The 16,758-nt window shown below is 38.7% G+C and overlaps 1 long non-coding RNA gene across 1 annotated transcript in view; it reads left to right on the top strand.

Moving 5' to 3' along the window:
- The first annotated feature begins 653 nt into the window (after positions 1 to 653).
- The window catches only part of LOC137997039 (uncharacterized), a 35,494-nt gene continuing 19,389 nt past the window's right edge, over positions 654 to 16,758 (top strand). The window contains exon 1 of the long non-coding RNA XR_011122402.1: positions 654 to 990. This is a non-coding gene — a long non-coding RNA (uncharacterized lncRNA). The remainder of the gene's footprint in view (positions 991 to 16,758) is intronic.

Consider the following 16,758-nt stretch of genomic DNA (forward strand, 5'->3'; position numbering starts at 1 on the left):
AATACCACTCGCCGCTCGGCAATGTCGATCTGAACAGCGGCTATAGCGCCTTGACGAGGAACGATGGACACGGAATGATAACATTGAAACCAAGAACCAATTGATCCTATGCGAAACCATGTTGTTAATTATCATACGGGAATTGAAGTGTCACACGACAGAAACTGCGCTACACGAACGGACCGGCCAATTCAACTCCCAAAGGAGTGTGGAGACCGTATTAGCGACGACTCGGAAAATTAGTTGACAAAGACTTCCTAGCTAACGCCAGTGAAATTGTCGTTCACTAAAAACATGTAAGCTATTTTTATTAACCTCGAGCCCCTGGAGAAAATTTATCCAAGTAACCGCTCTCTAGCCTATTAATGCTAGGAAATCAAACATCAATCAAGGAATGCCCTGTTCAGGAGCTTCACAATCATGTTACGGATAAGATCTGCATATCCACAACGTGGCAACGTTGAAACAACGTCTAGTATAAATGTCTCTAGTAGAAACAGTTATGTCCAGATAGCCTTTTTCGCTACTCTACAAGTTTTTTACCAAAACATCTTAATGCTAAGGCCATAGTTTTAAGACAGGCAAAATTTTCTGCCACAGCAAGAACATTCTGCTTCAATACCAAGCTTTCTTCTGATCACTTAAATGCCGTTTGTCATCATCATGTTCATGCAGCTCTTATTAACAGAGTCCGACGAGGTTTTAACCGCTTTGAAAAGCATGACGAAAACGCTACTATTGAAGTGGGCCTGTTAAGTTCGCTTTTATTTTGAGTGATTACAACCTTAAAATGTGATGATTTGCGGTTTGAGGGTTAAAAAGCCATGGGGATGTTTGTTTTCTTACAGAACTTTCAATACCCTACTTTCGCATGCAGTTGTTATAAGAGTTTCCATTTTGAACTTGATCGCTTTCGGAAATCTGTTGCCGAAAATAAGCGAGGCAAAGCGTTTGGCATCTTCCTAGACGTTAAAGTGACAATACACCCAGGTAATTCAACTTTTTTCCTTCAAAGAGCTAATAATGCAAAAACGTGCTGGAGTGCTGAAAATTTCTTAACTCAAATCATAGAAGAAGTGAGATCAACGTTTGCAATTCATTTCGGAATACCCTTAAGAAAGTCCCAGCCTCAGATTTAGAACTTGGGATCGACCAAGGATGGCTCAAGAAGGATCGAGGTTAGGCTTGGAGTGTAGATTATCGTTCGCGGTCTCTATTTATTGCTCGTTTACGTGCCGATAGACGGAAAATTAGAGTATAGGCGCTGTAAACGAGATGCAAGAATTTATGAAATTTAAATGTGATAAAATAAGCTTGGAGGAATACCATAATATGGACAGAGAGCTTAAGAATATAGTATCAATATTTATGTATATGGATTATTATTGTTATTATTTGAAACTTCGGAGAATGACCTGAAGTTGAAATAAGATTTCAAACCTTACACCATGCTGCGCGTGAAATATAAAAGTTTTTAAACCGCTCTGTAGAATAATATTATCTGTCACAATGGTTTGTGTGAAAAAAAAAAATTCTCACGACATCCTGTTAATGACAAGTTAGTGTTGTTTTTACCCCAAACTTTTATTTTTACGAGAATGCAGACTTCTTGGAAGTTTTATAAATATTCCATCTTCTTAAACCGAGAAAAACCGGAAAAGTGGAAATTGCGAAACTTCGATTTACTTATTTATATTTGAACGAAAGTCGTACACGTACGAAAAAAAAACAGTATGATTTCAAAGTATTAAGTCCGTAATAATGTAACCTTACTTAATTGTAAGATTACCTTCGAGGTCTTTGAGATAAACCGTTGTTAAAAAGAACGTGCTTCGATTACGGTAAACTGACATGAAACGAGAAGTCGGATATGGACGTTATCTTAAACAGCTTTTAATTTTAGGTGTTGTGTCTTACGTCCCGTGGGCTAAAAAATCGAATACGAATTGAACTCGCAAATTGCAACAAGAATGACCACTTCTTTTCCCTGTTTACCCCCAAATTTTATTTGTACAAGAATGCAGACTTCATGGAAGTTTTATGAATATCCCGTCTTCTGAAAACCGAGAAAAACCGGAAAAGTGGAAATTGGGTAACTTCGATTTGCTTATTTATATTTGAACGAAAGGCGTACATGTATGTAAAAAAAAACAGTGTGATTTCAAAGTATTAAGTCGGTAGTAATGTAACCTTGCTTATTTATAAGATTACCATCGAGGTCTTCGAGATAAACAATTGTTAAAAAGAACGTGCTTCGATCACGGTAAACTGAAATTAAACGAGAAGTCGGATATGGACGTTATCTTAAACAGGTTTTAATTTTAGGCGTTGTGTCTTACGTCCCGTGGGCTAAAATCGAGTACGAATTGAACTCGCAAATTGCAACAAGAATGACCACTTCTTTTCCCTGTTTCCGAAGTTCTCGCTTCGGTGACTTTAAGATCGAGTTAGAGCAATGAAACACGAAATTCATTTGATGCAAGTTAAAACGTTAAGATTATTAGAGCAGTTGATTGTAAACTACAATACATCGAAATAAAATGACTAAAAGCGTTTAATGAAAGAGGATCTGGTATAAAACAACACAAGTGGTTTTGTAAGTAAAAGCATTTGATATATTGACGTTGTAATGCATGAGCGGAAGTAGTCATCGATGAAATGATAGCTCACGCGATCCGTACCCGTGAGGAATACTGAAGTCACGAAACCCTTGCGAAGGTTACATCTTGACTTTAAAACATAATAGTTTCCATTAAAAGGTTTTTCAAACTAAACAAATGTTTGGAAAAGACTAATACTGCTTTTGCGGTTTAATTTCACAAATCTTCGTCATGCAGTGCTACTTTGGGTCTATCGTGTTAACTAGGATTGTTTACTCTTAAAAGTAAATTGAATTCTAGAGCTTGCCATCTACATTTAAGCCGACTTAGGGCTTGTTGCCGGCGTGAGTGATCGAGAGCGTTAAACCATAATCCTTGTACCCGATTATCAAAGATGATGTAATGATCAAAACATTGTTTTCTCAACATAGCAGTCAGCTGGGCGTCAACGAATGTTAAATGTTCGCCTTGGGATCCCGGCAGATGCGGAAGCCATATTAGCTAGATGAATTGGCGTGATTTTGAAATAACCAATTCAGGTCAAAATCGACCTTGCTCATTCTGCGCAAATCGATGAAAAAATCAGCAAATGTCTGCAAGGATTAACCTCTGTTAGGCTGCAATGAAGTACTTGGCTACGAAATTGTTTTGAATGCAGCCAACTCGAAAAGCGTTCATTATTGGCATACCGGGCAGCAGAAACGCAAACAAAGTTATTTCAACGCATAGAGAGAACGTGAGTGGAGTTTGACAAGTTCACGATCTTTCGAGGGCTTTTAGAGGCGTGTTTGGTTAAGATGAACACGGAATTGAGAGGATTTGGAGTCAAAATCGACCCGCTTAAAAAGAGTCTGTTTTTAGGACAAATTCTTAAAGCGACAACGGTCATTTAGGGTTCCTTTGCAGTTCGAGCTCTCTTGGCTCCCTTCATGGGGAACCATGTCGTGACTTCGCTTTTTTAAATCTGGGAATCTGTTGTTTTCGATAAATACCACTACGTATTTCTTGACCTTTTACCGTGTTAGGGAAAGGCTGTGGTGTGTATAGTTTTCAACAGCGATTTCAATTTTTTCGCGTTTTAAGCCATCTTGAGGTTTAACGGCTGAAAGCAAATCTGCTCGCGTTTGAAAATAATAAGCCAATTATTTCTCTATCGAACATTGTAGGGAATTTTAGATCGACCTGAGTGAGTGCGCAAGTGTATGAGAATGCAATGCACGGGAGAGGTCGGAAGTGATGAACTGACTGTTTCGAGGAAGCTGGCAGGGTAATTATAAATAGATCTAGGCGAACTTTTCTGTCAAACAAAAAGTGTTCCAGCCTCTTTCGATTTAGTTCAGACAATAAAGATGTTTGAGGAAGGAAGTTTTTTTTTAGTATAACGAGACGTTGGGGTGAGATTTAATTATTTTGTTGTCAGCTGAAGTTACTATTGTATTCTGAGCGCGTATTTCGATATTCTCTTTCCTCATCCAATTAATAATGAAAACATAGAAAGAGCGCGGAAAACCACAACTCGAAGAAAATCGACCTTCTTGTTGCGCTGGGGTTTAAATTTATATCTGAGCTGATAATAACCACCTGTCCCCCTCCCCCCACGCAGATAGGCGTCGATGTCTTACATGTGTACGTGCCTAGCGGAGTCGTAAACAACCACGCTCTTGACACGGAGACACCGTTTTGCCCGCCTGCTCTGAAAATAAGTCGTTATACACCTATTAACGGTAATCGCTTAAGGTATCCTTAGGAAATGAAGGCGTCGAATTAAGTTGTTTTTATTATAATCAGAGATTCCAGTCGTATCTCGTTGAATTGCAGGCATTCCGCGCTAAAATGGGGCTGTGATTCATGTACGCTTCGGTGATTAAGCAAGAGGGTATTTTCACAGCGGTAAAAAGTAATCCATTAGTTGAAAACACGAGAACATGGTAGAATTTTAATGGGAAGGAAATAAAGCGGGAATGGGCTTATTGCTTTTTGCGGAAAATGATCTAATGAGGCTTAAAAGAGCTAATATATAAAAAGTTATTTTTTTTGTGCATTTGATTTTTCCGATATAGTCCAGTATTGGTTGTTTCAGAGTAGGCGATTGCTGCCATTGTTTTTGGCAAAGTTCCGTTGAAGCTTCTAAAGCGGACCTTCAAGGCCAACTGGCGCGAAACCAATAGGGAAAAATTGAAGTGGGCCGTGAGAAAGTGTCCTTTAATCGTGCATGGAATCATGTTTTGAAGTGAATTTTTCTCGGATCCGATATAAGATTAACTTTCAAATCTAATAAACTTGTCCAAACAAATTTACATTTGTGAAAAACTCGTAATTCTCCGAAAATGTCGGGTTTTTAATTTTGTTTTCCAACTTTTTAAATATTCTGAACTGAAAAAAAAAGAGCCGCGTTAGGTTTCTGGTGTTGTCGTCTTAAAAATAACGCCCTTTTTTCGACCAAGTGTCGTATTGTTTGCCGGTCACAAATCAAACCGCTTTGTTAAGACACTCACCAGTCTACGTTAAATACAAAAATGTTAACTTTTTATATATTAAAAGATACCTTTACAATTTCCAAATTAATAGTTAGTTACGTAAGATAAAAGCGCTCGTGATGTGAGCGAATTCCACATCCCCCTATTTTTAAAGCGAAGGAAATCAAAGAATGCAAGTTCTACTTTTGTTATGATTCGAAGTTTCTTAAAAAAGAGATTTCTCAACATATCTAACCTTTGCTACCGGAACGCATAACTCTTTTCAAAGTTCGCAAGTGTCATACGTCATCGAGTAATATACATTGGAGTACCTTAAAAGTTTGCCCTTCAAGCAAAAATGTTTCCAAGGTTATGGAGACAAGAATGATTGAAAAACGGCCTTCTAACGATGAGAAAATCGATCACTTATGTCGAAGGTTTCGACTTATTCTACAATTTTTCCATCAAACCGTCTGTTCTTTAAAGGCTACAGTCGACCTTTGTCGGTATTAATAATTGAAGATAAATAGCAAATATAGTCGGTGTTTCGTGAAACTGCTGAGTAAAACAAGACAGTAGAACTACTGGATGACACTGGATAACTGTGCGATGTACAAAGGAAAATCGGCCAGGCATGACAGTGTGAAATTAAGAACATTCATTCCAATGCAGGTTTCATTTTTACCAAAACAAAACAGTTCTTATTACTGAGGCCTAAATTGTTAGGAATCAATGTTAACATGAACTCAGTCTTTTCAAGAACAACAGTGATTCCTTTTCTCTGCATTCGTCTTATTTATTTCCAAGAAAAATGTTGAAAACAATTGTTACCAGTGAACTGATTTTTTGACCTAAATTATTCATTCATACTTCAGCAAACAGCTTGCAAAATGATAATTTAGTGTTACAGTGTATTCGTGTTCAATTAATCGGTAGCACTTTGCAGACAAAGCGAAACTCCATGGGCAGAATAGAGTTGACGATAAACTAAAATTCGCTGCCATTAATGAGTTTAAGGAGCCAAACAAAAAGGGCTTCGTAGGATTTAAAAACGTTTAACTATTTACAGGCCGGTTACAGATTTTAGCTCTGCATAAGGGGAGTCATAAGGCTAAGTAGTTTAAACTGAGAAAATGTGATTGTTGCCGTTTAAATTTGTTTACTGCATGGAGTAGGAGGTTTCATCATATGGGATCTGATTGCTTGCAGTCCACACACCCAAATAAAAACGATAAACGACAAATGCACGTGATAATATGAATTCTTTATTGATTACGAAAACGCTGTTTATTTGGCAGTTTCTTTGTTGACACAGCTATAGTCATTCACACCCAAATTTACGCCGACATTCAAATACACTCCCTCCCACATAGATTACCTCTCAAAAATACCTACAAAACAAAGCTCTAAAGACTGAAGAGATGTTTTTCCATTCAACCGAGATTTTAGCTTCCTAAACAGCTTTAAGGAAAGTCAGAGAACGAACATAAACTTCTGGTAAGACTAATTTGAAAACAGTGCCAGGGTCCACAAACGCCATCTCGCGTGGTTGCATCAATTGTTCGTCTGGTCGCTTTAAACTGTTTACCTTTAAAATAATATGTTTTAGCTCGACGGCCCATAATTGCATAACAGGCTTAAACGAAACTAAATTACCTCGGCCCACGCAATTTGACTTGAGTAAAACACTAGTCGTTTTTCAGTCAAAACATTTACCTTCTGCAATTACGACAAAACTCGAATTGCTCAGTCCGCCTCCATATTCAAGATGAACATAGAAAGTTATGTCAGTTAAATAGCCAAAAACATTCATCCTTTGACAACATTAACGCAATCATGACTGTGAACAACTTAAATGGAAACTGACTCCAATCGGCTTTTGAAACACACGGGCAAATTCTTAACCTACGAAACTCTATTGAGAATATCCGAGACCTTACAGTTCCAACGGGATTACAAAGCCAGCTTTATATAGTTGACGCAAATCTAAACTGAGTCACTATTCTACAACTTTCTGTCCCAAATAATAAACATCACGGATTACTTTGTCTGGGAGATCCTTAAATTCCCTTGATTATGGATACTTGACAGACTGAGGTGGGCCTGATAGATCCACATTAGCGATCTTTAAGTATTATTACACTGATTTTAAGTTCTCTTTGGCTTTTCTCTTTTGTCTCCAGCCTTGAACTTTAAAGATAAGTCAAAGAGTGTCAAGAAAAATTATGTTAAATTCAGCAACCGCTTCGGATTAAAAATAATTATTGTGAGTCAAGGGAATTGGCCGGTGTTTTTGATATTTTAAGTTGAGAATGATGTCCCAGTCGCTTTTTTTTTCTCAAAGGTATTTTTTGGAAATTTAAATAAACAAATGACGGTGGTCTAAATGAATTTGGGCGGATGTGAGCATTGCTAGTAAAATGGATATCCGAAATTCCGACGTTTAAAATTATTTTGAAACTTATCTCGAGTTTAAACACTGCCGCACTAAAAACGAAGAACCTTTAAAAAGGGGCACAATATTTCTAATATCAATTCCCAAAACGTGCAATTTCAAGCACGTTGTCAAAGGTTTCATCTATTACGTCCAAAGAACAGTAAATTTGGCTGACCTTCAAAAAGTAGATGGCCGGAGTTCCGCAAAAAACACGTAACTTGCATAACGTTAACACGAAACATTATAAACTGACGCTAAAAACACGATATAACATTAAAAACGCATAATTTTTCATTCTACTCCAGCCAACCGATAAAATTTGTTATGGATAATAGAGTCAGAGAAATCAAGTGATTTTCACTTTAATGGAACCTGACCTCGTTAACGTTTTAAAATGGCAAAAAATAAAGATGTCACATCGTAGAACGTGGGGCCAGGAAAATGCGAGAAAAGTTAAGATTACGTCAGTTTCTGACCTTTAAGCCGTTATTAAAGTGAAATTAACTGAACTCACGTAAAGTTTACGTGGAGATGAATTAGAAAAGACTTACTACCAATGGCCATAAAGTTACCCCCCGTCTTTACCCGACATCCACTCGTCGAAGAAACTTGGACTCAGTTGTCTGTCCAGGTGTTGAGGGTCTCTTTGTCGGCGGTAGAACAAACTGTTCCAAAGACATTGCACCAGGACCTCAGCTACCAGTCTTGTGTGGAAATTACGGCGCGGCGGATTCCTTCCCCGCTTTTATCGGAAATCAGTAGAAGCTTCTATCGATTTCTTCTTGCTTTTGTACTCACTACATGATTTAACTCTCACATATTTCTTGCCTCCAGCGTTGCAAAAGTTTCATCTTCAAAGCATATTTCTTCTCCAAGCACAACACGTGTGATTATGTCATCCTCCCACGTACATACGCAACCAAAGTGTGTTTTTGCCGAAATTGGCATGAAAGGAAATTTCTGACGAAAAGCTAACGCTAGAACGCCAGCTTTCAAATTTCTTGACGGTGGTAAATTTACCATATCAACCCAGTGATAAACCCATTTCTATGAAAGGAAAGCGTTCTCCATCGTTACGAAACATACTTGCGCTCAGTATAAGGTAAATCCGTTAATTCAAGAACAGATCGGGTTTTGTTCTTAGACCTCGTTGAAACTGAACCGCCCTCGCAATTCGGTTGTTAAATCATTCTGAAACGCTTTCGTTTGTTCAAATGCAAATCATTTCCCTTCATTTTGCTCCAACGTGCTTCGTTCGCGCTAGGAAAGCCACATGGCTCTCAAAAACCCTTAGTCCGAATCGATAAGTACTTTCCTGTTTCCGAAATTACCATCGAAGGAGCTTGAAATTCAACATTAAGTTAAAACGTGGGAGTCATTAGAGCTTACTTTTCCAATTTGTTGCACGTACGGTTAGCTTCAATCCACTGGCACTTGAAACAGTACTAGGGAGATAACGAAATCTAAGGACTTCCACGCATAAAAAAAAATGGCTCTACTTATGCCAAAAATGAGCGCTTTGCTATACAAGCTATAGATAGAGTTATCTGTTCGAAAGCCGTCAAGAATTGGCTTTACACTGAGCCGTAGAGGTAAATCATAGACTTACAACAAAACTTTATCAAATTGACAAAGAGTATAACACAAAAAGGTGCGTCCTTCTGGGAGGAATAACATTCTTTTGAGCGGCCATTTTGATATTGATGTCTTCCTCTGTCCAATGGCCGGGCATTCCTCTCGTACAGAAGCACAATTATTTCACAATAGATCAAGAGCTTGCCTGAAAAAATTAACTTTACAAGCAAATAAGATTCCAGTGAACATTTGTTGGCAAGTTTTGTTCGATGCACAGTTGAACAAAGATTGTATTATGTGCGCGGCGAGTTCAGCAGTTCCGGTGAGCATTACTCAGCAAAATTCTTCACGTGGTATGTTGATCGGCACTGTACAACGAGCTGATGTCAGTAAAAAATTAAAAGGTTAGTTCATTCCCAAAACTTGGCTCTTCGCCTTTTAATGAAATAAAAGTTGTTTTCTTTCTTCTTGAACTTTGCAAGTGCATGAGTTGGTGCCGGAAGACTGCGAGGGCGCCCAGCGATTCCTTGGAAGGGGTCAGTCAGTAGAGCCGAAAGATTTCAAAGGCGCGAACTGTTCATGGATATCGGCCAAAATGACGGCAATGGACAGCCGATTTGTAGTTAGGTGTTTGCACGCAAACGGATTGACCCAAAGCCAAAGTTGCTTTGCACACATTTTGCCGGTAGATATGTACAAAGAGGTCTCAGATCAGGGCCATACGTGATCAGCCAATTACGAATGAGCGGGCATTTCCTAAAAGTACACTCGAAGCTCTCTAACAGGTTTACCCGTAAATAGCAGAAACTTCTTGAAAAAGAAACACTCAGTTTAATCTTACAAACTATTATCTTCACATGGCAAAAAGACCAGTTCCAACAATCGATGCATTCGGTGGTAGGCTCACGTGGGCGTTGAATCGTGTAGGTCATCTTCAGTGCCCCAATCCAAACTTCATGTGAGAATTAGCAACAGAGACCCTTTGAGAACGTATAGCTATTTCGAGAAAGTGATTTATATCATCAGTAGCATGCCATCGTCTGTCGGATTTCGAACAGGCCACCGAAATGTGTTCTTTAAATCTCCGCGGTCGTTCAATAGGTGGATAGGGAAAGTGCTATCCTTTTGGATAAATGACAATCGTGCAGGCTTTGAGCCTTCTGCTGGATAGAATTTATCCAGTGGATAGCTCAACAATTAGGTCTAACAGTTCAGCTTGTTCGAAGTGATGTAAACGATGGACGCTCGAGGAGGAAGAGGGTTTTCATATGTGGAGTGTACTGACAAACATTGGTCATGATTTGTAAATAATCGCTTTGTTTTCAGACAGCCCATAAAAAGATTGTGGCCGATGGAAAACAGTACTAACGACCCGCTTGACTGTGTTTAAAAGGGCTATGTCACGAGGTTTAGCTTAGAATTCAGTGACTGGGAACTTACGACCACATCGCGCAAAGCGTTAATTTGAAGAAAGGTTTGAATAAACCAGCAAATACAAAAAAAGGCAGCGATGGGCAAAATTGAAGAAGATTAAAGTGGTTTGCAATTGGGGTTTTGAAAAATATTCAGCCAAACGGTGTTTCAAAGTTTGTTTGTAACTAAGTCATGATGTATACTCGACAAACTTTTTTCTCTCGAAGTTACTACACAAAATCAACTACACTGCAGCCCCTTTTAGATAATATTATGTCCCAGGATGGATGTTGTCTGAAAATAATTGTTTTGTAACGATGTCCATAAATGTCGTCGATGAAGAAATACTTGAACATGTAGACCTTGCTTATTGTTGTTATGTAAGACAGTACACGCCGGAGGATGTGTTCATCTGGCAATAATTTATCCTGCAAAAATGAAACAAGTTTTCGCTTCTCGTTTATTTGAAGTCAGCCATTAATTGACGTTCACAAGGCGATTTGACTCAGGCTCAAGACTGGATAGCATTTTTTAAGTGTGATCTTAAGTTCCTCCAAAAGACTCAAAACCCCAAGCTGCTGTAAAAATTAAATCAATTTTTGCTCTTAGAAATCCCAAAACGGTTTTTGGAACTTGAAGGTCAATATTATACATACTGAGGGCAGCGTGTTCGAGACGAGATACGGAGATACAAACTCTGGCAAGTTTTCAAGGCTAAACTATCGGTTTAACAATGACACCAGCCCCAATAATCAAAAGCACATAACTAGTGAGATGGAAAACCACTTGGTTTCCGAGGTTTTAACCGAGACAAAGCTTTGTTAAATGCTTAGCCTACCAAACGTTTGACAAGAAAAAAAATGGTCTGAGCCACACCCATTTCTTTTTCAATCAAGGGTAAAGATCGTCACACGAAAACTGAACAATATCTTCAAACCCTACAGATTTTCGCTTTGACAAAAAATCTTTTGCTTACGTCTTAAACGCTCTGGCGGTTTCAATATAATGATGGCGGTTTAAAACAAATCTGCGGTTTTTCAGCAATATCAGTCCGTATAACATACAAGTTATCTCTTTACATTCCCATGAAGCATAAAATCGGTTAATTGACGCGTTTGAGGTTACGATATAGCATCCTATATTGAATGTGGATCATGAATCGACGGTGTTAGCGTGCAAACGAATGCAAATTAAAATTTGTTTTAACTATAGTCGATACATTTATGTCAAATGGAGTAACCACGTTCAAAATTAAAATCACAACAATTTTGTCTGCAACGTAAGGTTTAGACAAAATGTTCTTTAATTTATGAAAGTGGAGTTTAACGATCTCGCGTGCAGAACTTCCCAGGACGAAAATTGATCGATGTCAGTTGCAGTAACGCGTTGAAATATGGAAATAAAAGAGAAAAAACTCTATTCATTTTTTAGGAATGACAGTAGACTATATTTCCGGTTTCATTTGAGAAACAAAAGATTTACAAACAAAAAAAAAATTAGAAACTCATTACATAACGGAACGGACATCGCTATTCATCTGCAAAAATTCACGCGATTTAATTGAATGTCTTGCTCCCAGGAAGCCAAACAATAGAATACCATGTGGAAGAAATCAACTGTCGGAAAATGTGTCTCTTAAACATTAGAGCATTTTCTGAGTACAAAAAAAAAATTGTTCCTACGGTAAGATTTCCGTTTTTGCCGGCGGCGTGATATACCATCTTGAATGCCAAGTGTAGGTAGAGTTTATCTGAAAGTAAATCAATTTTTCGGAACAAAATTGAGATCCTTTTTGATATTTGAAAGTGACAAAAGAGCGCTTCCGAACTAAAAGAGCAAGGTCGGTTTACTTTACCGAACAAGAAACTCGAAGACAAATATTGATAATGGCTGATACATGATATCCTTAGGCAATTCTATCAAGAAACACTATAGCGCACAATACATCTATATAATATATCTATCTCTATATATATATTTATAAACTTGAAATAAAAAGAAACCGAAAAATTCCATCACGTATATTTTCCCGTTCATTAATAGACCTTTTATTTTAAGAAACAACAGTAATATTAAGGAAACATGGAAAGGAACGTTTTTGTAAATATGCCATGAACGTGTTCTTCAGTTAGGAAGTGCTAGATAAGAGAATATTCAATCCATGTTTTGTCCAGACACTGACCAGTTGTTGAGCGCGGGCGGTCAGGCTAACCAGTAAGTACTGAAGTAAATTGGTTTTTGTGGAGCTTATCCGCTGTGTAGAGATTAAAATATCAATATTTTTAATTAAGCAATGTATTTTTCTGGGTGGTGCGAAAAAAATCCTCAGTGATCAAAGCGAAGAGCCTCCTACAGGAAGCAGCTCTAGCTGCAAACGAATTCAGGAAGCGATTTCAAGGGTGTGTTATATCACGCTTTCTTGCATGCCGAGCTTTTGATCGACGTTTAAAACTGAACTTATTCCAACTCATGCAAGGGTGGAATTTACCACAAATGGATAACCACAGGCTTAAAGGGGTTGTTAACAGCTAAGTGTGGTGGAATGTCCCAGACGCCTTGGAAGCGTAAACAATGGTTTTTGTGCGAACTTGTTCAGTGCACCGCAAGGTAATTAAATCAATCAAGCAAATCGAATTACACGAGGCTCTTTTTCGGAAATCACAAATTTGCGGAAATGTGATAACTCATTTTTAAACCATTTAGCTTCATATCAGGGGGCGGCTGAAATTCAGGCTATATTGCTTTTAATCTCACTTTATGATAGGGTTTGCTTTTCGCAATATTCGGGTATACGTCTGTATATTTGACAAATGTACACGGTGGAGTTAACCGGCCAGAGACGGAACGAAATACCTTGATGTGGTTTCATTTACGCAAAATTTAAGTACGTGTGTGGATATTAAGAACATTTATCATTTAAAGAGAGTGTATACCACAAGAACTTTTTTCCGGTGACTCTGTACTTTTCGGCCCAGCTGTAAAAAGCGCCGCTCGGAGGTTCGGCTTTATATCATAAGTAATATTTTCATCTTTCATTTAAGTGGAGTCCTTTTCGTTACAGTTGCAATTGAAACATTATATTGTTGTATTTCCGCTTTCGTCATCCCCAGCAATCCGCACCGAATAGAATGCACAGGTGTCTTTTCAAGTATTTTTGTCGCCGGCTACTTCAATCTCACTAACCCAGTAAATGTTTTTGAACAACTATAATTGAATGACGAGATGAATTTTTTTGCAATGGTGATCCGATCGTACTCGAAAAAAAAATCCAATAGCTCCTTTGCGGGAGTCGCACACGATAACTAGTTCGGATACTCTGCCACTTACCAAAGTTAGTGTGGAAACCGGTGATTTTTGCCTAGTCACGTGATACTGAACATGCAAACGAAATCCAAGATGATGGCGTTTGAAGTGGTGAAGTGCACTATTGACTATGCACTGACCTATAAGAGACCCGTGGGAACTTGGCCATTAAATTAGGTTCTGGTAGCAATTGGCCTGCTCTACTGCTGGGACTAAAATTGTGGAAACCGTGCATTTTCGCCATTAAAATGAATGACTAAGAAGGAAATTGATTGCCCCGGTTAATAAAATTAGGAGTGATATTTTGTGAGCGAATCTTTTGTAAAGTCTATTTTATGAGGGTAGCACGTCATAACCATAACCATAGGCTATAAAAAATCACCTTGTTGCCCTCAATCAGACCAGACCACAACACCGGGAACTCCGTGGACCGCTATTGGGACAAGGCTTCTTAGCCGGGGCCTACGGTTTTAAAGTATAATCCTTATCCGAGAAGACTTGAAAGTCTAACCATTTGCGGATGTACTTTTACAAAGGCAGCACCTTCTCCTCAGTTATTTTAAGATCCTGAGTGTTACATGTTGGTACGGCCGGAGTCGAACTCAAAACTATTTAGATGTGTGCTAATTCACTAGTTACTACCTAAATCGTAGAAATGCTACCGATGGGAAGGGAGATGTTCAATTATGCTTGCTATAGTTTAACTACGGTTCGTGCGTGGAATTGAAGGGAGATTTTAATAGGTCTTGAGCAGCCTGAGGGACAGTATAAAATATGAACACCCAAACTGAATTCCCTTCTGGAACCCAATCGAGAAAAGAAAGAAAATAATAGTTTGAGGGTACGAGCGTGTACTTCTTGAGATGGTTTTAATAAGCTCCAAGTATGAATCATGTGACATTGAAACTATACACTTTGTGCTTGAGTAGACTCCAAATCATAAGTAAGTGCGATCTGCTTGATTTCAAAAGGTAAGTTGTGGTAAAAATAACTACGCATCGTTTATGAGGAAACGATACAACGTAAATAGTACCCTGAGAGGACGTGGGCATGTGGTTATTAGTAAAATACCAAACCGATAAAGATTGAAGGAAATAAAAGAGAATAGAGTAATTATAACATTGAGCATGTTGATCATTTCCGAGTTCACTTCTAATTCTTTTCCACAGCAATTTGAAGCGTGAAGTGCTGTGGCTATTATAGGTCTACTTTTCGTGTGACTAAAGCTAAGTACTTTACATGAGAAAGACTTGTGAATCACCAAATTCAGCTTGACAGCGGTCAATATTAACTAACCGCTTGATTCGCTTCTCGTCCTTTGAGATGCTTTCACGACAAAAGTTCACGGAAGTTAATTCCCGTACGGTGTTGATATGAGAGACCATCGAGATCAGAGTTAGTGGAGGCGGGTCCCCTCCACTAACTCTGTCGAGATATATGACATGTGAGTCCTTTCGTTGATGCTAACTGAATAGGAATCTTGACCATTCACCACTTTAGTTCAGCCTGACAACTTTTCCTATTTGTATTTCACGAAGCTGTGATAAAGTTTATATTCAAGGATAAAAGAAGCAACAAAGAAGCGAGAACGAACCAACAGACTATAAAACAGAGCAGGCTGCGAGCTTCTGTTATAACCTTCTGTGTAATTCAAGCAATAGTTCATACCGGGCATCTTAATTTCTCCATTAGCGCGTAACCACAATTCCTTGCGCCTTTTACCACAATCCCTTGTGTTTCGAAGAAAAATGTGTTCTTCTCCCGATTACAAAGCTGCCTCGTTCGTTCGCTTAGGCTCACTTACTGCGGCAGCAATGATTAACCACGTCGGCACTTGAGGAAACGAGATAAGAAGGCAGCGATTATTTATACACCTTGTCAAGTGGGTCGTTCCTTTTTGAACCGTAAAACAAGGGATGTTTTGAGTACCACAATGGGTAACAATGCTGTATAAGCTAAGTGACCCAGCAAAGATAGATATCCAAATAGTAAAGGGGGTAGTTTCTAAAGAAACTGTGGTGCTGCGTCGGTGGGGAAGTAGTACACAAAAATTTGGTTTTATCAACAGATTTGATAATGTAAATTCTAAAAGCTGACGTTTCGAGCATTAGCCCTGCGTCAGAGCGAATTAACGAAGGGAACGCTCGAAACGTCAGCTTTTAGAATCCCTGTACGGTGGTCAATTTACATTATCAACTCCGTTGATAAAACCAAATTTTAGATATCCAAATAGATTCTTCTCAAACACCACACAACCCCGCTTGGGGTATGGTTCGAGTAATGAGCTATCGTTCATTGTATATATTTATTCTTTAGTTATTTAATGACCACTATTCCTGTATGTCAGTGCTCGACTTGTGAATGTAATAATTAAAATGGCATCGCTCTCAAACACACTCCAACAACCAAATGTTGAGATGGAAGATCGACGCAGTTATGAGAAACGAATGGAAAACCTGAATAAAATAACAGGCTTGAACGAAATGCGAACCGTCGACCTTTGTGAGAACGGACCAGGAGAAGGGGGGGGGGGGGGGAAGGAGGGGCGTTTCTCGAAAGTCTCGAAACCTTTTAGGCCGCGTATTTCGATTGACATAAAACAATTTGTACCCTCAAAAGGAAAACGTTTCTCTGAGTAATGAAACTTTGCAATTGTTTTGTTTTCACTGGTCTCGAAAACATGGTCATAGATCAATTTTTCAAAAGACGCAGATCATAGTTTCACGAATTGCTTTTCGGACCCGGAAAGGTTTTGGGGCTTTTGAGAAACAGGCCCCAGGCCCCAGTTATTCGAAGGGTGGATAGCGCTATCCACTGGATAAATCACTATCTGCTGGAAAGCTCAATTGGTTTTGATAGTGATTTATCCGGTAGATAGCGTTATCCACAATCTGAACAACCGAGGCCAGAGCTCTACCATTCGAGATATTAAGAAAACTGACTGGGAACTAGTCATTTTGTGAGCTCGTCAGTA

This window comes from Montipora foliosa, chromosome 3 (assembly GCF_036669935.1).
Source record: "Montipora foliosa isolate CH-2021 chromosome 3, ASM3666993v2, whole genome shotgun sequence".
Classification (NCBI taxonomy): Eukaryota; Metazoa; Cnidaria; class Anthozoa; order Scleractinia; family Acroporidae; genus Montipora; species Montipora foliosa.